The sequence below is a fragment of the Enhydra lutris genome, unplaced genomic scaffold, assembly GCF_002288905.1.
Source record: "Enhydra lutris kenyoni isolate GAN:26980312 unplaced genomic scaffold, ASM228890v2 scaffoldscaffold73, whole genome shotgun sequence".
In the NCBI taxonomy this organism is placed as follows: Eukaryota; Metazoa; Chordata; class Mammalia; order Carnivora; family Mustelidae; genus Enhydra; species Enhydra lutris.
Window position 1 is genome coordinate 3,190,910 of NW_019154157.1, and position 22,692 is coordinate 3,213,601.

At 38.3% G+C, this 22,692-nt stretch overlaps 1 protein-coding gene across 8 annotated transcripts in view; it reads right to left on the reverse strand.

The window, feature by feature from the left end:
* Positions 1-22,692, reverse strand: part of LOC111160004 (myotubularin related protein 3) — a 142,392-nt gene that overhangs the window by 71,341 nt on the left and 48,359 nt on the right. For 2 of the 8 annotated variants that reach the window (XM_022522767.1, XM_022522761.1), the window contains exons 1-2: positions 8,668-8,743; positions 3,901-3,936 (exon numbers count right to left, since the gene is read on the reverse strand). The exons of 1 other annotated variant lie outside the window; for it this stretch is intronic. The gene's annotated coding sequence lies outside the window, so the exon portion shown is untranslated. Of the gene's footprint in view, positions 1-3,900; positions 3,937-8,667; positions 8,745-19,968; positions 19,989-22,692 lie in introns of those variants that run through there. 5 more of the 8 variants (XM_022522762.1, XM_022522763.1, XM_022522766.1 and 2 more) reach the window with 4 other exon arrangements.

Consider the following 22,692-nt stretch of genomic DNA (forward strand, 5'->3'; position numbering starts at 1 on the left):
GAAACAAAATTCAAATTATAAAGGTTATGTGCAATGAAAAGAATCTACTCTCCTACTGGCCTAGTTAAAATTAATATCATGGCAATTAGGTAGGGGGCTACTCATATTTTTGAAGGCAAGCCAATAAAAACCCAAACAGCCTCCAGTAACCACACACTACAACGCAGGCTGTGTTTTAAATGGCAAGGTCAAATATCTACCCCCCCCTTTTTTTAAGATTTTATTTATTTACTTGCCAGACAGAGATCACAAGTAGGCAGAGGCAGGCAGAGAGACAGAGAGAGAGGGAGGAGGAAGCAGGCTCCCCACCGAGCAGAGAGCCCGACTCGGGGCTCCATCCCAGGATCCTGATATCATGACCTGAGCCAAAGGCAGAGGTTTTAACCCACTAAGCCACCCAGGTGCCCCAAATACCTACCCTTTTGAAGCTGTTCTCAATTACTAAATAGCCAAAAGACCAGAAATTGTTTTACCAGAACACCATCTTCTTTTTTTTTTTTTTTTTTTTTAAAGATTTTACTTATTTATTTATTTGACAGATAGAGATCACAAGTAGGCAGAGAGACAGGCAGAGAGAGCAGTCTCCCTGCGGAGCAGAGAGCCCGATGCGGGGCCCAGGACCCTGGGATCATGACTAGAACAACATCTTCTTAAGACCATCCTTTTAAGACAATTCAACAGAACTCCCAGAGAAAGACCCACAATTTTTTTTTTTTTTAAGATTTTTATTTATTTATTTGACAGACAGAGATCACAAGCAGGCAGAGAGGCAGGCAGAGAGAGAGAGGAAGGGAAACAGACTCCCCGCTGAGCAGAGAGCATAATGCAGGGCTCAATTCCAGGACCCTGGGATCATGACCCGAGCTGAAGACAGAGGCTTTAACCCACCGAGCCACCCAGATGCCCCAAGACCCACACTTTTAAACTAGTAACATTTATCTCATGTAAACAGAGAACAACATGTCACTGCCATCCAAATAAATACAGGAAGAAAAAAACCTTTCAGCTAAAGTCAAAAAGTAGAATTCATCAACATTTTTTTTTGATTTTATTTATTTATTTATTTGACAGAGAGAGAAAGAGAGAGAGATCACAAGTAAGCAGAGAGCCAGGCACAGAGAGAGGGGGAAGCAGGCTCCCTGCTAAGCAGAGAGCCCAATGAGGGACTCAATCTCAGGACCCTGAGGATCATGCCCTGTGCCAAAAGCAGAGGCTTACCCCACTAAGCCACCAAGGCACCCCATCACTGACATGCTTTAAACAAAAGGAGGGCAAAAGTACTCCAGACTAATAAGAAATGAGCTCTTAAGCAAAAGAGAATTCTCCCTTTTTGGTTTTAAGTAACTACACTTAAAATAGCCACTCTAAAAACTCAAGTCATGGCTTCATACTGAAGACAAAAATCCTTAAACTATCATTTTGCTTAACCCATTAACGGGGAGCAGGGAGTAATAAAAAAAGCATACTGGCTTAAATAACTTCTATTTATACTAAACATATTAAAATATAGGTAAAATATTCTCTAAAACAAGATGAAAAACTTCTCAAACATCCAACCTACTCTAAACCTATTCTGTACAAATTATGGAATATTCCAAGTATATTGCTTATACATCACAAACTTAAGTACTATTCAATTCAACATGAAAAAAAACAATCTGGGCGCCTGGGTGGCTCAGTCGTTAAGCGTCCTCCTTCAGCTCAGGTCATGATCTCAGGGTCCTGGGATCGAGTCCCACATCAGGCTCCCCGCTCTGTGAGAAGCCTGCTTCTCCATCTCCCACTCCCCCATGCTTGTGTTCCCTCTCTCACTGTGTCACTTTCTGTCAAATACATTAAAAAAATCTTAAAAAAGGAAAAAAGGAAAAAACAATTCACACAAATAATTCAAATTCTCAAGTTTCCAATAAGCGTGTGGACATAACTATTAAAAATAATATCACACCTCCAAGGTCCATCAGCACCACTCAGTTTCTTGCATTTTCCAACCTGAAAACAGTCAGAGGAACCAATGTCTCAAAAAGGCAGAAAGAATAATGTGTTTATATAGCTCTCTGGTAAACAGCAGGCCTATGACTAAACAACCCATTGTGTATTACTGTTTTCAATCAGGCCACTTACATATGCTAAAATGCAAAGAAACAGAGGACCTTAGAGCTTATTTTTTCTTTTCTATTGATTTACACCCTCAATATTTAACCCAAACCCTACATTCTACAGCATACAGTTATATTTTCAATTACCAGTGTTTTCATTAAGAGGTATACAGGCCATTAGGATATTTGAGATGACTTAAATGAAATATGAATACCTTTAAAAAATGTATTTATGCACGGAAAAAAAAATTCTGCACTGAAGAAAATTTTGTTGACTCTGATGCCATTAAATTCAAAGCACACTATTAAACTTACACACCCCTAAGAAAAAAACTCCGATTCAACTATAACATGCCACTGATTCTAAGATGCATTCCCATTTAGCATACAGATGTTGAAAAAAATCATGCAGGTAATGTATTAATGAGAGGTCTAGGTGATACTATATGCTACTATAAATCCTTCATATATAGAAATTATTACATAACTATCTTTCTTCAAGATGCTTTAATCTCTCATTTTTCTTCGTAAGACATCCTTTCAATTCACTAAAAGTCTGAACCCATTCATAAGCAGACCTGACCAGGGCCACATGTAACAAGAGTGTCTCGTCCTTCCCCCACACAAAAGATAAACCTAAGGTTTCTGCTACCACCAGAGTTCCCGCACTTTCCCCAACCCCAGCGACTATTACTAGCACAGTACCACAGGGTACAAGGTCTCCTCTGAACTGTCACTGGAGCACATATCCTAACTCTACATATCCTTAACAAAAATCTATCATCAGCCTCCATCCCCTCCCCCCACCATTCTTTCTTTCTTAATACTCCACTGAAAATCTTGGTAGGCCTAGGACTTCAAGGCTAGCAATCATTTGACCATTTCCAATAACAAAATCTGATGCCATCTCCTACTGCTCTTCCTGAAATGCTCAATTTCCATATTTCCATTCCATGAGACTAGTATCACCACCATTTGGTCTAGCTAACTGATTCTCAAACATTTAAATTAAATTTATGTAGACCTTAGTTACCTAAGAAACAAAACAACCAGTTACAAATGAAGTCACGAAAGAACTGGTTCTTTTAACATCACCTGACAAATCCAATCCGATCAACCGAAGTTTCACTGAAACATCCTTGCTCAAAAAAATATGCCCTATGACATTTATATCCAAAACGAACAACTTGAAGGTGCTTTCAAATTTTCCATCCATGAGTTTTTGTCACTGCTATTACTTCCGCCTAATTTACTCATACTGCTTTAACTATCTGGTTAAATACTATGTATCCTTCAATTCTTCCTTGAAAACAAAGCTTTCACTGTGAAAGCCTCCCTGCAGAGTTCATGTGCACTTTCAATATAAATATAGCTCTATTTTATAATACCAAATGTCATTATGATTATTTACATTTCTGTATATTCTACTAGACAGATTATGATTTCATATGTAACGTATTTTACTACTTAACAATGGAACCCAATGACCTTACACTATGTATTAATGAGAGACACTACAATATAGCTTATTAGGTAAGATCACAGATTCTAGAATCAGACTATTCTAGATAGGAATTTTTTTTTTTAAGATTTTATTTATTTATTTGACAGACAGAGATCATAAGTAGGCAGAGAGGCAGGCAGAGAGAGAGAGAGGAGGAAGCAGGCTCCCTGCAGAGCACAGAGCCCGATGTGGGGCTCGATCCCAGGACCCTGAGATCATGACCCAAGCCGAAGGCAGAGGCCTTAACCCACTGAGCCACCCAGGCGCCCCTCTAGATAGGAATTTTGACTCTAAACTTACTTGTGTCAGTCTGGGAAGTTCACGAAGTTTCCTCATCTGTAAAATGGAGATAACATTAGAAGAGTTACTGCACAAGTATCTTCAAATCAAATGAATTCTGACAAGGACAAGAAACATGCTCAATAACTACCTTCTGAATTAAAAAAACAAACAAACCATAATTTAGGTAAATACAAGAAATAAACCATGGCCTTCTATTTAGCACCCATGTCCATTTAAAACCTCTATATTCTAGTTCTTACCATAAATCCAACAATTCTACCTACCTGTCTTCATATAGAATAAGGCCTTATAACGGCCTTATTTCCAATATACATTTTAACTTTCATATGCATTATAAACTTTCAAAGTTCAAAATAAAAAAGTAGTATGTGATTTTCTGAAGCAAAAATTCTAGTAGCCATTTGACACTTAAGAAGAAATCACTTAACTGAGTGAGCCAAGCAAAATTAACTGTGCTATTCTATACGCACAATCAACACATGAACTCTCAGGGTACCAATCATTATAGTTGTCAAGATCTAATACATCCATCTCAACAATAAGGTCTTCCCAAAATGAGGCCCTTTTCTCTCAAACAACCAGGTCTGCCTCAAATGAGGGTCTTACTCTTCCCCTCTAGGACATTCTATATTCATTCCAAATTCCTTGCCATTGTTTATGTTGTTTCCTATACACAGACTAGACTTTTTATTTTTTTATTTTTTTTTTTTTAAGATTTTTATTTATTTATTTGTCAGAGAGAGAGAGAGAGCGAGAGTGAGCACAAGCAGACAGAGTGGCAGGCAGAGGCAGAGGGAGAAGCAGGCTCCCTGCTGAGCAAGGAGCCCGATGTGGGACTCGATCCCAGGATGCTGGGATCATGACCTGAGCCGAAGGCAGCGGCTTAACCCACTGAGCCACCCAGGCGTCCCAAGACTAGACTTTTTAATACGAAACAGATCATCAGAGCTCTTCTAGTATTTTAGACCACTAAGCTTTTACTGCATTTTTGCAGGTACACACGATTTAGCATTTATTATCTTTTACCAAATTCTACTTCTCCACCTTTTCCAAATTCTTCTCCCTCCTTCCCTCTTTCTCTCTGTCTCCCTCAAAACACACATAGTTTGCAAGTTCCCTCAAGAGCTACTCAAAATGCTTTGATTAGTTAATGAAATAATATTTATCTCTAAGGGTTGGGGATAAATCATAAAAAATTTTCTCATAAACAATTAAATAGCTATAGGTGATAATGCTATAGGTGAGGTACTCTCTACTTTCATGTTCCAACATTAAGCTAAAAATAGGTAATACACGATCATAATTAATGGTATAATGTTGTCTGACTAACACATAAAGACTTCTTGAAGTGACTAAGAACTTGGTAATAGCTGCAATATCAGTCCTGAACTGGTATTAATAAAAATGTCACTTTTGAAAAAAAAATAATGCCATGTATGTATAAAATAATGGTTTTTATAAAGATAAAAAAAACACTGCTTCAAGACAAGGATATGGAATATAAAAGTGACAGCAAGAGGGAAGTGGCCTTAATCCTCTTTGACTTCTTTGAAGCCATCAAAAAAAGCAAGAGATTTATGATCAAGCCACTCCTAGAAAATCCTTTTTACATTCCATTCCTTGTGTAATAATTTTGCTTCTCCCCTGAAAACTGAATTCCTTCTCTGTCCTTTTCTCAACTTTTCCTGAATTAACAAAGGAAGAGCAGACAGGTTCACAAATCGGTGAGACTACATAGTTCCTTCCAATTTGAAGCCAATATAATTTTTCAATTGTATATATATAACAATTTCTGATAACTGGCAAAGAATCTGAATGGTACTGCATCCACATGAATAGCTAACTCTATAGCACTGGTAATAATATTGGGCATGGTATTTAGAAAAAACAAAGCCAATTTTCTTTTTAATAATGCTGTTTTTGTTTTTGTTTTACAGTGACAACAAGAACAGGGAGAGAAAACGCTATCACTACAAGTATAACCTTTTTTTTTTTTTTAAAGATTTTATTTATTTATTAGACAGAGATCACAGGTAGGCAGAGAGGCAGGCAGAGAGAGAGGAGGAAGCAGGCTCCCCACTAAGCAGAGAGCCCAATGCAGGGGCTAGATCCCAGGACCCTGAGCTGAAGACAAAGGCTTTAACCCACTGAGCCACCCAGGCACCCCTAGTATAACCTCATATTAATGGGCAACTGAGACCAACTGTTAAGGATGTTTTAAGCAGGGGCTCCTGGGTGACTCACTAGGTTAAGCATCTCAGGTCATGATCTCTGGGTTCCGGAATCGAGCCCCGCATCGGGCTTCCTCCTCAGAAAGAGTATTATAGTTACAGTTTTAGCTCTTAAATTTAGGTCTTTGATTCTCAATTACCCAGATAATTATGAAATCACAAATATCATGCTTTCAAATCCATAAGTTTTTTATAGTTTAAGTATTAGATGAGACTTAATAGACTCTGTGCTATGGAAATAGACACAGATACACAAGATGTTAATTTATGCCCTGCAATTTTGAAACAAGTGTAAATAGGTAAATTGATATACCCATACAATGGAATACCATGCTCTTGTAAGCAGAGGAATGGGTGAATATCGATCATACCCAGGTTGACCAAATTATAGCCTATTCCCTCAACCACATGATCCAAGTAGAAAAACAGAATCTTTCTCCTTTTGCGCTTGGCTGGCTCAGTAGGTAAACATGCAACTCTTTATCTCAGGGTCTTGAGCCCAATCTCCACTGGGCATAGAGATTACCTTAAAAAAAAAAAAAAAATCCCTCTTCTTCTTCTAGAATCATGGTTTCCAAGCTGTGTGCTAAGGCACCCTGAGGGTACCACAGTAAACTCAAAGGGGCACTACAGGGAATCTTAAGTTTCTTGAGGGAAATAGCAGTAACTGACGTATGTGAACCACACAAACAACGATCTGAGGTCATTCATAATTTCAAAAGTAGCTCAAAAAAATTCCTTTCAATACTTAAGAAATGGGGGTTTTAAGCAAGTTGCTATGATAAAACCCAAGTATCATATAAAAATCAGTGCCAAAAAGGAAAAAAAGCTGGAATACCTGATTCCAAGGTTTGAGAATTTGTATAGTACCCAAAAGGCACACATATTAAAATTAAAATGTTTTCTTTCAAATCATATATAATAATTTTTCAAGTAGCTAAATTGTTAGGAAATAAATACTTAAGCTGTTTGGTCCAAACTACTTAATAAATGGAAATATTACTATTTCTTTTGGTGAAGGGGCACAGTGGAAAATATTACTGAGTCACCAAAAGGAAGAAGAGACTCTCTTCACCATGAGCCAGGAGAAGCCTGAGAGAAATCACAGCAAAGCCCAGCAAGATGCCAAACTAGAATAATTAAGACACTGTACCCCCAATTCCAAGTCCTCTATCTGGCTGTCACAGTTCTTCAATTATATGAACTGCTCCAGTATCCTGCCAATAAAGACATACCTTCTTTTACTTAAGCTCTCATGCAGTTTGTCACCAGCAACCAAGAGTCCTGAACAACAAAATCAGATGATCTACATATTCAGCCTGATTTCCTTAATAAAATCATAAATAATGTATACCAGCTTGTTTTTTTAAACAACAAGTTAGGGCATTACTATAACTCAAATACAAATCATCCCATTTACTATGTCCTATATTAACTGAATACAAGATAACTCCTATTGGATACTGCATGCTGAGACAAAATTTAGTTTTTGAAGTTTTATAGACTTATTTATTTGAGAGAAAGAGAGCATGAGCGGAGGGGAGGGGCAGAGGGAGAGAGAGAAGCATACTCCCCTCTGAGCAGGGAGCCCACGTGGGGCTCAATCAGCCCCAGGATGCTGGGATCATGAGCGGAAGGCAGCTGCTTAACAGACTGAGAGACCGGGGCACCCCTAAAGATTTCTTTTTTTTTTTTTTTTTTTTTTGAGATTTTATTTTTTCCACAGAGAGAGACAGAGAGAGAGAGAAAAAACACAAGCAGGGGAAGAGGAGCAGGCTCCCCACTGAGCAGAGAGCCTGATGCGGGCTCAATGCGGGCTCAATCCCAGGACGGCAAAGGCAAGGCAGACACTGAATGACTGAACCACCCAGGTGCCCCTATAGATTTCTTCTTGACAAAAACCTCATTAAACTTTCATAGCATGGTAATACAAACTAAACTATACCACTTTTTTTCTTTCACACCAAGATTACAAATTAGATAATTTCTAAGTAATCTAAAGCTCTAATATACTCAAAATTACAGCTTCAAAGAAGAAAAGTAAAATATTTTATGAATATTACAAGAAGTCATCAAGCATTTTCTTAAATAATACTTAAAACAATTCATTTCCAGAAATTAACATGGATCTTGTATTAATTTTGATTTCTGGAGAAATCTTTTATTATAAATCAAAGGCAGTAGTGATTTTAGCAATAAGCACAACGAATAGTTCATTCATTGTAACTGTTAAACAGATATTTATTTCAGTCAGAGATAAAAGTAAACCTTTCCAAAAATGAGAAAACCCAGAAATATACCAATGGAAAATGGAAACTACAGCTAATCTTTATGTTCTGTGATAAAGCATTTATATAGATCTACTGCAAATAAAATTTTATCAGAAAAAAAAAGTAACCATCAGCTGGCTAGCACTCAACTTTTTTTTTTACCTGCTCATTGAGTATTCTGCCTTGCTCACATTAAAAACCCTAACAATTAACTTATTCCTCAATGAGTGTCACTTTACAATCATATAAAGAAAACAATCTACCATCTTGCTTCCGCAGAGCATCCATACGCAAATTCATTCCGTCCTGCTTGTGTTGTGTCCATGTAAGAAGTTGGATTTGGGGGCACCTGGCTGACTCAGTTGGTAGAGCATGCAATTCTTGATCTCAGTCATGAGTTCAAAGCCCACACTGGGTACGGAAATTACTTTAAAAAAAAAAAAAAAAAAAGTCGGGTTTTGTTTTTGTTTTTGTTTTTGTTTTTGTTTTTTTAAACATTTTACTTCTATTTATTTGCCAGAGAGAGAGAGAGAGAGAGAGAGACAATGCACGCACAGAAGCAGGGGGAGCAGCAGAGAGAAGGAGAGGAAGAAGCAGGCTTCCTGCTGAGCAGGGAGCCTGATGCAGGGCTTGATCCCAGGACCCTGGGATCATGACCTGAGCCGAAGGCAGATGCTTAACCAACTAAGCCACCCTGGATTTTTTTTTTGGGGGGGGGTGGAGAATATTTGAGTAATCTCTATGTCCAATGTGGGGCTTGAACTCACGACCCCAAGATCAAGAGTCACATGCCCCTGGATTTATCCGTCTTATATAATACACATGTATGTGCATACACACATATTTAGCCCCAGTCTGTAGAAGAAAATGCAAATTTTTCACAGACTACTTCCTGTTGGATCTGAGTATATTTTCCCTAGACAAATATCCATTTTCATGTAGCACTGTTTATAAATAATTAACTATTCAGTATTAGTTAAATATGTTTAATATTTAAAGTGCCTCTTACCCCAATGCAACTCTGATCTGATGAGACTGCCTAAAATTTCTAGGGTAAAACGTGTAAAAGTCTAAAAAGTTTTTAAAAGCTTAAATGTAGATCTCTGAAGACTATACTGCACATGTTCAATTAAACATCTCCAAAGGAGAATCTGGACTATCAGTCTACTGAGCTGTATAAATTCCTAGAGGCCTAAAGATGAAGATGAAAGAAATATACAGATTAGGGGCGCCTGGGTGGCTCAGTGGGTTAAGCCGCTGCCTTCAGCTCGGGTCATGATCTCAGGGTCCTGGGATCAAGTCCCGCATCGGGTTCTCTGCTCGGCAGAGAACCTGCTTCCCTCTCTCTCTCTCTGCCCGCCCCTCCATCTACTTTTGGGTTCTCTCTGTCAAAAAAATGAAAAAAATCTTTAAAAAAAAAAAAAAAGAAATATACAGATTAAATGTTTACTTAAAAAGATAAAGAAGCACTTGGCTGGCTCAATGGGAACAACATGCAAATCTTGATCTCAGGGTTGAGAGTTCAAGCCCCACAGTGGGTGGAGATTACTAAAAAAATAAAATAGGGCGCCTGGGTGGCTCAGTGGGTTAAGCCGCTGCCTTCAGCTCAGGTCATGATCTCAGGGTCCTGGGATCGAGTCCCGCATCGGGCTCTCTGCTCAGCAGGGAGCCTGCTTCCCTCTCTCTCTCTCTCTGCCTGCCTCTCTGTCTACTTGTGATATCTCTCTGTCAAATAAATAAATAAAATCTTTAAAAATAAATAAATAAATAAATAAAAAATAAAATAAAGTAGAACTCAGTAATCCGGATATATATTAATATAAAGCAACTAAAGTCTGCAACAGTTCACTGGTGTCTGTATCAGTCAAATAAGAAAAGAGAGGAATGAAAGCAGCAGATGAACGAGAGAAAACAGGGCTCCCAGGGATAATATGTATTAAAATAAGAATCAAGTTTATCTTTATGCCATGGTGCATATGCACAAAATTAGGTTAATCATGTCTCCGTTCCCAAATGCAAAATATGTTAGCTCCTAGCTTATCTAGTACATCCCTGGTTTTAATCTTTCCCATGCATTCAAAACAGTTACTACCAAACTACTTTCTAAATTTTTTAACTCCAATGTTTCTGACAACCTCTTTGTGACATTATTCCTTTCACCACCTAATGGGCAGATCCAAGAGCCACTCGAGGTTTCTTTAGAATTCTAATTCCATCTTACACTTATATCCATCTCTGAAAAGAGCTAAAATTTTAAAAATATATTAGACAATATTTCAGATTATCACTGGGGTGAAATGGCAGTTTCAAGTGGATTCAAAATTTGTCCAGGATCCTTCATTCCCTGTTTCCATTCCAGCACTGCTGCAGTTTCTCCTGCTTCTTTACCAAGTGTTTCTCAAACTAGCAACAGAAGGATCAAGCCTTCCACCAGTCCACTACAAAACTAATGGGGGTAATATTAGATAAGTTAAAGCAACTTTCAACCCAGGATGAAGTCAAGTCACAAAAAATCCATTGAACAAACAAAGCTCACAGTATATCTTAAGGTCATACCTTAACCTTTAATATCAATACACGGTTGCAACCCTGACCCCAGTGTACAGTAAAACCCAAGGTAACGCCCTCCAAGCCTATTTATGTAATCAAAGTTCAAATTTTAAGCAGAAGGAATCCAAACACAAAAAAAATTCTAAACAGAATTATTTAAAGTGCCTAATCAGAATCCCAAACAGAAACCCCAAATAAAGATTAAAACACTTCCTGCAGCAATGAGTAATTCAAATTACTAATGGGCTAAGGACAACTTAAAAACCTAGATAAAATATTTAAAATTATCTTATAAGTGATTTGTTTCTGGGCACTGGCACAACAAACTAATAAAATAAATTTTAAAAATAAAATAACGGACACCAGGGGGCTTAGTCACTTGAACGTCTGCCTTTGATTAGGATCATGATCCTAGGGTCCTGGGATCAAGCTCAGGCTCTGATTCTCCCTCTCCCTCTGCCTGCCACTCCCCCTACTTGTGCTCCCTCTGTCAATGAAATAAATAAATTTAAAAAAAAAATAAAATAAAATTATCTTAAAAGCAAAGTAAGAGCTATTATTAAAATTAAACTCCCTGAGATATGAAAGGAGACTGAAATTCAGAGAGATGAATACAATACTTTGGTCAGCTTCTGCCCTTGGGTTATTTGCTAAAACTGAAGAGAGACAGAGCTGTACATCCCATCAGTCTCCAAATTTGGGGGGTGTGGGCAGAGGGAGAGGGAGAGAGACCTTTAAGCAGGCTCCACACCTAGTGTGAAGCCCAGCATGGGGCTTCATCTCACAACCCTGAAATCATAACCTGAGCCAAAATCAAGAGTAGGAAGCTTAACTGACTAAGCCACCTAGGCTCAGTATGACTGAGCCACACTGTTAGAAACACACAAATGAAATTTAAGGAAACAGAAAATTTGAAAAACAATGAAGAAATACCATGCAAATACTAACAAACAGAAAAATGGTTTGGGTATACTAAAACAAGATAAAGTAGACTTTAAAGCATTATTAGAAATAAAAGGAGAGGTGCACCTGGCTCAGTAGGGTATGTAACTCTTGATCTCTGGGGTTGTGAATCTGAGCCTCGCAGTGGGCAAAGATATTACTTTAAAAAAAGAAAAAACGAAAAGCAATACAATCCAAATCAAAACATTAGCACAGTGTGTTTTGTTTTGGAGGACATGATGAAAGGATTCTAAAAACACAAAAGGTCCAAGAACAGCCAAAATGCTCTTGAAAAAGGGGGAAGGAACCAAGGTGGCAAGTTTAAACTACGTCAGCTAAAGATGGTGTGATACTGGCACAGGGAAAGACCAGTGGAACAGAACAGGGAGTGAAGAAACATATCCACATGTAACCACTTGATTTATGAAAAAAAGAGGTAATATAAAACACTAGGCAAGGACTGGCCTTTCAATAAAGTGTGTTGGGTCAACTGATATGATAATCCACATGGGGAAAAAAAAATGAAATTGGCCCCTATTGTAGGGCTTGAATCCACAACCCCACGATCAAGCGCTGTATGCTCTTCTGACTAAGCCAGCCAGGCACTCCCCCTGAAAACAGAAATCTTTAAAAAATGTTTAAGAAAATATTTTCATGACTTCTGAGCAGAGAAGCAAAGATTTCTCAAATAAGGCAAAAAAGTAACCATAAAGGAAAAAAAAATAAGTTTCACTACATTAAAGTTAAGAATTTCTACTAATCAAAAGACCACAAAGACAGTGAAAACAAAGCCAAATGGACAAAAATATTTGTCCAAACTTAACTGACAAAAATCCAGAATATATAAAGAACTATAAATTAGTATTTTTAAGAAAAATAATTCAATAGACAAAAAGAGAAAAGAATAGGCAACTGCAAAAAAAAATCCAAATGGCCCATAAAATAGGCAAAGATGCTCAAACCCAATAACCAGGGAAATCAAAATCAGAACCACAGGATACCACTACTTACCTCCCCAAATTTGTCAAAAATTGAAAACACTGACAATATGAAGTGTTGACTAGGATGCAGAGCAACGGAAACTCTCATTCACTGCTAATGGGAGTGTGAACTGATAAATCGCTCTGGAAAACAACATGGCACTGAAGTTGAAGATACATATCCTATGTCCTGGCACCTAAGCTCCTGGGTTTACACCCTAGAATGTGACAAGCACCAGAAGAAATGTATAAGAATATTCATAGAGTACTGTTCATAGCAGCCCTAATCCAGAAACATCCCAGATGTCCAGCAACAATAAGGTAATTTGTAGTGTATTTTCCCCTATCATGATAAAAAATATACCATATAGGGGCGCCTGGGTGGCTCAGTGGGTTAAAGCCTCTGCTTTCGGCTCAGGTCATGATCCCAGGGTCCTGGGATCGAGCCCCGCATCGGGCTCTCTGCTCAGCAGGGAGCCTGCTTCTTCCTCTCTCTCTGCCTGCCTCTCTGCCTACTTGTGATCTCTGTCTGTCAAATAAATAAATAAAATCTTAAAAAAAATATATACCATATAATAGCAATAAAAATGAATTAGATCAACAAAACACACAGGAATGTGCAAAAGATAGAAAATACACACAATACAGTTCCATTCAAAAACAGACTAAACTACTGTTTATGGATACACAATATCAATAAAAGTCAGGTAGTGATAACCATGAAGACCAGAACAGTGGTTAGTTATTTCTAAGAGGAAGGGAGAGGGAGCTGTGTACGAAGGAACAGATCAGTACAGCCTTCTGAGGGTGCTGGGGATGTTCTTTTTATTGATCTGGGTGGTAGTGACATGAGCGTTCACTTTATACAACCATTCACTACACTGTACATTTGCATCTCATTCTCTTTGTGTGTCACGTATCACTACAAAAATTATTTTTTAAAAAAAAAGACAACTTGGGAGAAAGAAATGCATGAGATTAACAAATTTGTGATGGTGTGTTTTGGAACAAGGGAAGGATATTCAAAGGTTTTCAGTTCTAGGAAAAAAAAAAAAAGAAGAGAGTTTTATGTGGTTGGGAGTGGAAAAATAAGCAAATCAACACTGAAGGCAACAGAGCAAAGTAGCTTGCAAAACTTAAGACCATCACAGAAATGAAGATTGGTGCCTACTTTCCAGAAGTCATGTTGCCTCTGTATCCCAGAAGCTACAGATGTCCTAAGGATAACAGAATCTGTTTAGAAGACCACTAATACCATTCTCATCTAACTCAGCTTGGTATTTCCTTATCCACTTCCTGTCCTCTCGAGTAGAAAGAAAAGCCAGTAAACTCAAAGCCTGACTTTTTCCCCTATCATGATCAAAAATGTGACTTCAAGTGAGGACACTTCATCTAGAATAAAATATCACAAAACAGGCAAGTCAGAAAAAAGTTAAGTTCTTACCTGAAACAATGGACAATGACAGATAATATCTTAATGTATTATCCCCTCTACCGCTAAGAGTGGCAAAGGCAGATAAGAAAACTATATACATCACATGGTTCAAATAGTCATGGAAGAGCCAATAAACTAAAAGCTTAAAGGCATTCAAAAGACAGAACATTGACTGCTTTCACACAAAAACTTCTAATTTACAAATATCATACAAAGGGGTGCCTGAGTGGCTTAGTTAAGTACCCTACTCTTGATTTCAGCACAGGTCATGATTTCAGGGTTGTTAGAGCAAGTCCTGCGTAGGGCTCTATGCTGGATGTGGAACCTGCTTAAGATTCTCTGTTCCCCTCTGCTTCTCCCCCTCCCTCTCTTAAAAAAAAAAATCATACAAAACATTTCTTATTATTGGGGCACCTGGCTAGCTGAGTCGGTAGAGCCTGTGACTCTTGACCTTAGGGCTGTAAATCTGAGCCCCATGTTGGGTGCACAGATTACTTAAAAATAAAATCTTTTAAAAAAAAGTCTTCAGGGACACCTGGGTGGCTCAGTTGGTTAAGCAGCTGCCTTCGGCTCAGGTCATGATCCCAGCGTCCTGGGATCGAGTCCCACATCGGGCTCCTTGCTTGGCGGGGAGCCTGCTTCTCCCTCTGCCTCTGCCTGCCATTCTGTCTGCCTGTGCTCGCTCTCTCTCCCTCTCTCTCTGACAAATAAATAAAATTTAAAAAAAAAAAAAATGTCTTCAGGGGGCTGCCTGGGTGGCTCAGTGGGTTAAGCCTCTGCCTTCAGCTCAGGTCCTGATCTCAGGGTTCTGGGATCAAGTCCCACATCGGGCTCTCTGCTAGGCAGGGAGCCTGCCTCCTCCTCTCTCTCTCTCTCCCTACTTGTGATCTCTCTGTCAAATAAAATCTTTAAAAAAAAAAAAAAAAAAAAAAGTCTTCAGGGGCGCCTGGGTAGCTCAGCCCATTAAGCATCTGTCTAACTCTTGATTTCAGCTCTGGTTGTGATCCCATGGGTTATGGGATAGGGCCCCACATTGGGCTTTGCACTCAGCAGGGAATCTGTTTCAGATTCTCTCTCTCCCTCTACCTCTGCCCCTCCCCATCTAAAATGAATAAATAAATCTTTTTTTAAAAAATTTCTGGTTATTTAATGGGTACAGATTGTTTGACAAAGTTCTGGAAATACTAGTGACAGTTACAGAACACTGAATATACTTGATGCAACTGAACTGTACTCTTTAAAATAGGGAGTGCCTGGTTGACTCAGTTAAGCATCTGCCTTCAGCTCAGGTCAGGATCTCAAGAGTTGCCTGGGATTGAGCCCCATGTCCTGCTCCCTGCTCAGCAGGGAGTCTGCTTCTCCCTCTCCCACAGCCCCTCCTCCCCACTCGTGCTATAATAAATTTTAAAAAATAGTAAAATGGTTAAATGATAAATTTTGTTATGTGTATTTTCCTCACAATAAAAGATTTTAAAAATTGTTAAAATCTCTGCTTATTAAAGAGACCCTTAAGAAAATGAAATTCAGGGGTGCCTGGGTGGCTCAGTGGGTTGGGCCGCTGCCTTTGGCTCAGGTCATGATCTCAGAGTCCTGGGATCGAGCCCCACGTCAGGCTCTCTGCTCAGCGGGGAGCCTGCTTCCTCCTCTCTCTCTGCCTGCCTCTCTGCCTGCTTGTGATCTCTCTGTCAAATAAATAAATAAAATCTTTAAAAAAAAAAAAAAAGAAAGAAAATGAAATTCAGAGTGGGAAAAATATTTGCAAATATATGTATCTAATAAAGGATTTATGTCCAAAATATATAAAAAGCAAACACAAATCAGTAAGAAGAAGAAAACTTTTATAGACAAAAGATTTTAATGGAACCCTTACCAAAGACATTATCGATGACCAATAAGCACATGAAAAGATGTGGATCACCATCAATCATCAGGGAAATGCAAATTAAAATACTACAGTGAGATACCCTTTCACACCCAATGGGCTAACTAAATTAAAGAGACTTACAAAAACAAATTTGAGGATGTTGAGTAACTGGAACTCATACATTGCTCATCAAAGTATAAATCTGGCATTACCACTTCGAAGGACAGTCTGGCAGCTACTTATACAGTTAAACATCCATGTATTCTATGACCCAGCAATTGCACTCCTTGATACTAACCCAAGGGAAGTGAAAACATGTGATCACAAGAAGGCTTGGAAACAAATGTTCAGATCAACTTTATTCCTAACATGCCCAAACTGAAAAGAACTCAAAATGTCCAGTATCAAGTGATCAAATAAACAAATTATGGGTGCAATTCCTCAATAAAATACTACTCAGCAATAAAAATGAACAACATGGATGAATCTCAAAAGCATCAGACTGACTCAAAGCAGCAACTTAAAAAAAAGCAAATACTACATGATTTCATTTAAATGAAAAAATACGTAAAACTAATCTATAGTGGGGCACCTGGGTGGCTCAGTGGGTTAAAGCCTCTGCCTTCAGCTCGGGTCATTTCCAGGGTCCTAGGATCCAGCTCCACATCAGGAAGAGCCTGCTTCCCTTCCTCTCTCTCTGCCTGCCTCTCTCTGCCTACTTCTGATCTCTGTCAAATAAATAAATAAAATCTTTTAAAATAAATAAATAAAACTAATCTATAGTGACAAAAACATAGTTCAGGTAGGAGCTACAGTTTGGGTGGGAAGAGAAGGGGAAATAACCAGAAGCCATGAGACTGTTCCAATATAAAGTTACATATCAGGATTGTGGCAGTGGCTACATAGCTGTAAACATTTACTGAAACTCAAACTGCATACTTCTATCTGTGCATTTCACTATACACTACACTTGACCTTAGCCAAAAGGCTGAGAAGTGATTGCATTTCACTATATAAATTCTATCTTAATTTTTTAAAAATCCTAAAATCATATCCTAATGCAGGGGCTCTAACCCTCATCCAAAAGTAGTCAGTATAGTATTTAGAAAAAGTTGTACAAGCAGATCATATGAACTACCCTACATAGGTCACCAACTCTGTTTCAAATCTCTAAGGGAATGCATATGAACTTGTGGTTTTCCATATAAACAAAAGACAAGCATTTACATGTGATCAGTGTTCTGGGTAAAGTTCTTCTAAGGTACAGAAATTTCCATGAAGTTAATTAGCCTCCAAGGAGATCAACTTCATGACATGATCAAGGGAATGTGTTATATGATGGCTTTTGTTAATCACCCAGCACCTTCTGTCAGAGAAATGGTTATTTAACCACCTGCTAACCTGATGGTGAGGAGGAAGAAGAGGGGGGAAAAAATGTTGGACCTTTGATAGCATTCTAATTTCCTACTTGGAAAAAAAAGGGGGGGGGTACTAGTTTCAGCTCCTATAAAACTTCTTACTGGTTAAAAAAGTACAGTAATATTCTTATTACTACTAGTTAAAGCTGTTATCCAATAGTCTACATCAACTGCTACTCTTTTATATAAAATACACAAATAATCTCTCCATACACAAGAAGTCATTTCAGAATAATGTCTACCCAGAAAACTTTAAACAATTTCATTAAAAAATTTATCTTCAAGCCAACTATACTCTTTTCTTTCTCCATGGGGGACCAGCATGCCATGCTGCAAAGAGTAGCTTCCTTAGTGGCATATGGAGCCAGCTGATTGCATGAGTTGCCCCAAGGGACCTTGAACACAGCCCTTTCCAGTGGACACTGAGGTGTGACCTCATGCTATCTCCAAGCTAGGCTGTAGACCAGCTTGCGGGGTGCCTTTGGAAAGCCCTAGGGCACAGGAGCCAGGGTCCACACTGGCCAAGTCATTATGTCCATCCATAATAAGTTGCAGAACAAGGAGCATGTGACTGAGGCCCTAGACAGGGCCAAGTTCAAGATCCAGAAGATGCACATCTCCAAGAAGTGGGGCTTTTACTAAGTTTAATGCAGATGAAGTTGAAGACATGGTAGCTGAAGAGCGGCTCATCCCAGATAGCTGTGGGGTCAAATACTTTCCTAACGGTGGCCAAATGAAGGGCTCTGCACTCATAAGAACCTTGGCACTGCCCCCTCCCTATTCATGCCCACCAATAAATACTACTTCCTATCAAAAAAAAAAAAATTTTATCTTCAGAAATTAATGCTTGATTTACTCACTGGGAAAACAAGCAAAGGGCTTTTGCTGAAAGTAGTTTTAGCTAACCTTAATTAGCAAGCCTGAAAGGTTTATAAAGTTATTTCAAGAGTGAGGTAAGCACATGACCTCAAGTCCCAACGCAGGATCATCAATTTCAAAAGTTGATCTCTACAAGACCTCGATGTCTGAATAAAACAAAACAATCACCTCCAATACAGTCCCCTTCCCATTTTTAAGATCCAAGTTTTGTGTTATTTTATTTAAACCTATAATAAGAACAATTTGTACTGTGACACTCCTTAACCAGATCTTAAGTTAGAAAATAAAACTAGCATAAAAGTGTAAGATTTTAAATCCTAACATGGACATATTTTCTTCAAATAAAAACAGTAAAATATACACTTATATGTCAAAATTAGAAAATGTACACAATTTTTCTAAATTATCTATTGAACAGGGTGCCTGAGTGGCTCAATCAGTTAAACATCCAACTCTTCTTGGTTCTGGCTCAGGTCATGATCTCATGGGTAGTGAGACTGAGACCCCACTGCAGGGGTGGGGGTCCACCCTCAGCAGGGAATCTGCTTGAAGATTCTCTCCCTCTGCCCCTCCAACCACTCGCCCACTCTCTCTCAGAAATAAATCTTTTTTAAAAATAAAATTATCTGTTGAAGAAATGACAAGGCCAGCTTCATGAGTGCACAACCTGTACAGTCACATGACTCCATGCTTGGTTTATTGTTCTGCTATAATCATTCTGAAATTCTTAATTTTTTTTTTTTAAAAAGGAGCCCTGTTGGGATGCCTGGGTGGCTCAGTTGGTTAAAAAGGAGCCCTGCAAATTATATGGCCAGTCCTAAGCAAAGAATGGGGAAAAAAAGGGAAAAAAGTTTTTAAACACCCATCACTCCAATGACCAAGAAAATTTAACTCTGGGCTCACAAATCAATACAAATCTTTTTTCCTTTAAGTATGACAGAAGTGCACATATGGTTCCAAATCAGACTCAGATTTCAGAAATCTGAACATCATCAACTAGAAGAACAAGCTTTGGGAAGTTTATTCCATCATTCACAGATTTAGATCCTTTAAACACATTTATGAAATGCAATTTGATGTTTACTTCATTGAGACCCAAAAATTATATGGAGTGCTATTATTCGCCAAATTTTACATTCTAAAAACTAGTATTTTATAAAAACAAACCTTCAAAGTTTTATGAAAGAAAAAAGCACACAAGCACAACAAACAAGTTGCTTCTGAGCCCCAAGACTGCTGTGATAGATCAAAGGTAAACAGTGTGTGGTAAAGAAAGGCATCTCCAGAAAAGAATGTCTTGATGCTCAGTAGGCACTCAAACAACTAAGTTTTATAGCCATGTAAATGTCAGCATTCTCCTGAGAAAAGAGATTCACCCTGCTAATAAGGGTATTATAACTTCCAGATTCAAATGAAGACAAAATACAGTAAAGCTAAAACACTAGTAATTAATGACAAGAAAGATAACAAAGATCCATTATCAGTAAGTATCTTACTTTTGTCAGCTGCAGAAGTTGAGTACTTGATATAAGGTTCTGGAAAAGGGGTAAAATACAAGCCTTTAAAATCCAAACATCACATCAAATTCCCCAGAAAGTCTTTTAACCAAGGTAATAATATAAAAAACATAAGCATCTTAAAACTCAAATGGAAAGGATGAGGGGGGGGGGCCATATTTTTTCAATATTACAATTTTATATTCTATTCAAAGAAATTAACTTGGGGGTGCCTTGGCTGGCTCTTCCAGTGGAGCATGTGCCTCCTGATCTTGGGGTTTTAAGTTCAAGCCCCACGTTGGGTGTAGAGGTTACTAAAATAAAATAAACATCTTAATTTAAGAAAAAAAAATTGGGTGGGGGGAGCTCATCCAGGATATGAATTTTTATAAAAATTTGATAAAATAAAAGAAATTAACTTGGAAAACTATAAAGAAAAGCAAGTTTTGGGACACGTGGGTGGCTTAGTTGGTTAAGTGGTTAAGCGGTTAAGCCTTCGGCTCAGGTCACGATCCCAGCGTCCTGGGATGGAGTTCCAAATCAGGCTCTTTGCTCAGCGGGGAGCCTGCTTCTCTCTCTGCCTGCTCTGCCGGCTCTTCCCCCTGCTTGTGCACGCGCGCGCTCTCTGACAAATAAATAAATACAATCTTTAAAAAAAAGAAAAAAGAAAGAAAAGCATGTTGGGGGAATACAGGAAAATAGAGAGAATTTGCCAAGGCAAATAAATGACTATTAAATCGAAAACTGGGGGGCGCCTGGGTGGCTCAGTGGGTTAAGCCGCTGCCTTCGGCTCAGGTCATGATCTCAGGGTCCTGGGATCGAGCCCCACATCGGGCTCTCTGCATCGGGCTCTCTGCTCGGCAAAGAGCCTGCTTCCTCCTCTCTCTCTGCCTACCTCTCTGCCTGCTTGTGATCTCTGTCTGTCAAATAAATAATAAATTTTTAAAAATAAATAAATAAATAAATTGAAAACTGGGTGTCACTAAATAATGTTCTACTACAGATTATTATTAAATAATATATTAAATTTAATTTAATATTAAAATATTAAACCCGTCAACACCTTCTGAGATGTTAACAAAGGAAAAAATCGGGGGCATCTGGGTGGCTCAGTGGGTTGAGCCTCTGCCTTTGGCTCCAGTTATGATCTCAGGGTCCTGGGATCAAGCCCCACTTTGGGCTCTCTACTCAGCAGGGAGCCTGCTTCCCCCTCTCTCTCTCTGCCTGCCTCTCTGCCTACTTGTGATCTCTCTCACTCGCTGTCAAATAAATAAATAAATTCTTTTTTTTTTAATGAATAAATAAAGGAAAAAATCCATTCACTCTACAGCTCAATATTTTTAAAATAACTTCAAGCTGGGCACTGCTTTCTACTCACTTCTTGAAGCCTATTTCAGCACTAAGACAATCTAAAGAAGAGAAAGTCAGGAAATCAGGTTTTCCATTAAACTCGAAGGCTCACCACCCTCCCAACTGGCAACTAGTACAGGAAAAGCCTCCAGGGAAGGAAAGAAGTCTATTTGCCCTGCATTACTGGGCTGTAAGTTTGTGTTGTTATGGGCACCAGCACAATAAAACAAATATAAGGGCAAGGAAGCAAAAAGCTGACCGGATAAGACAATCAGTCTATGTGTTCAGTATACTAATGAGACTGTAAGTACCTAAAAGTTCCCAAGCATAACCGAATACAGAGTTAAATATATGTATTTTTTATACATAAAATACACACACACACACACACACACACGCACAGAAGTATATGTATATATAAAATTATGGGGTTAGGGTACCTTGATAGAACCACAGAAGTTAAGGAATCTTTTATTCTTCTTAAATCTAATCCTTCCAAATTACAATTATAGACTACAGAATAGGAAGAATGCAAACCTATCTAAGGGATTGCAGAACAGATAGCTGATTTTGTCTCCAGCCTCTAAACTTTTCCCCAAAATAAGGGTAAGGGAAGATAAAAGATTATTCAACCAGAGAGTAAACCTAATAAGAAAGGCAAATTCTTTTGCAAAAGTCAGTATTTAAGACCACATCTCCTGCTTTCATTCCTTTATTCTACTCCCCACAGCCTGTGGCAGAGTGGAGGAATAGGGTTTCCCTTTTTACTATGCACTGTCACTTCAGTGTCTGCTCTTTTAAACAAAGGCTTCAAGGGAATACCGGTATTTAAGAATTAAAAACATACACGAGCACCCTGAAGAGTGTTCTCTTTTAGGCATTCATTCACAGCTTTAGAGTCCAACAGACCTTGCCTCAAAACCTAATTCAGGCATTTATTAGTTTTATCATCTTGAGCAGGTCTCTTTTCATTAACATGTTTGACAGCAAAAATATCCTACAGTGTTATTAAGTGATCTAAGACACAGAAGCAACCAGAAGTGTACCTAGCATTTAGTAATCACATACATGTTAGCTATTCCCACTAATACCCTGTTATGTATCTATAACTTAGTTACATCACACACACTCCAGGTATCTGTTTCTTGAGCTCTCAAAAGAAATATAATTATCTGTCTTGCCCAATTTCATGAGATTACTGGATAACAAACCAATATACAAAAAAAGCTACTAAAAAGTCTTCCATTATAGATCCATTACTCTGTTCACAAAAAAGCTACAGTTAAACACTACATATGGAGCTCTGTTTTATATTATAGACCTTTATAGGCTTAGTAAAACTAGTCTAAAGAATATTTAAGTATTATTTTGTTA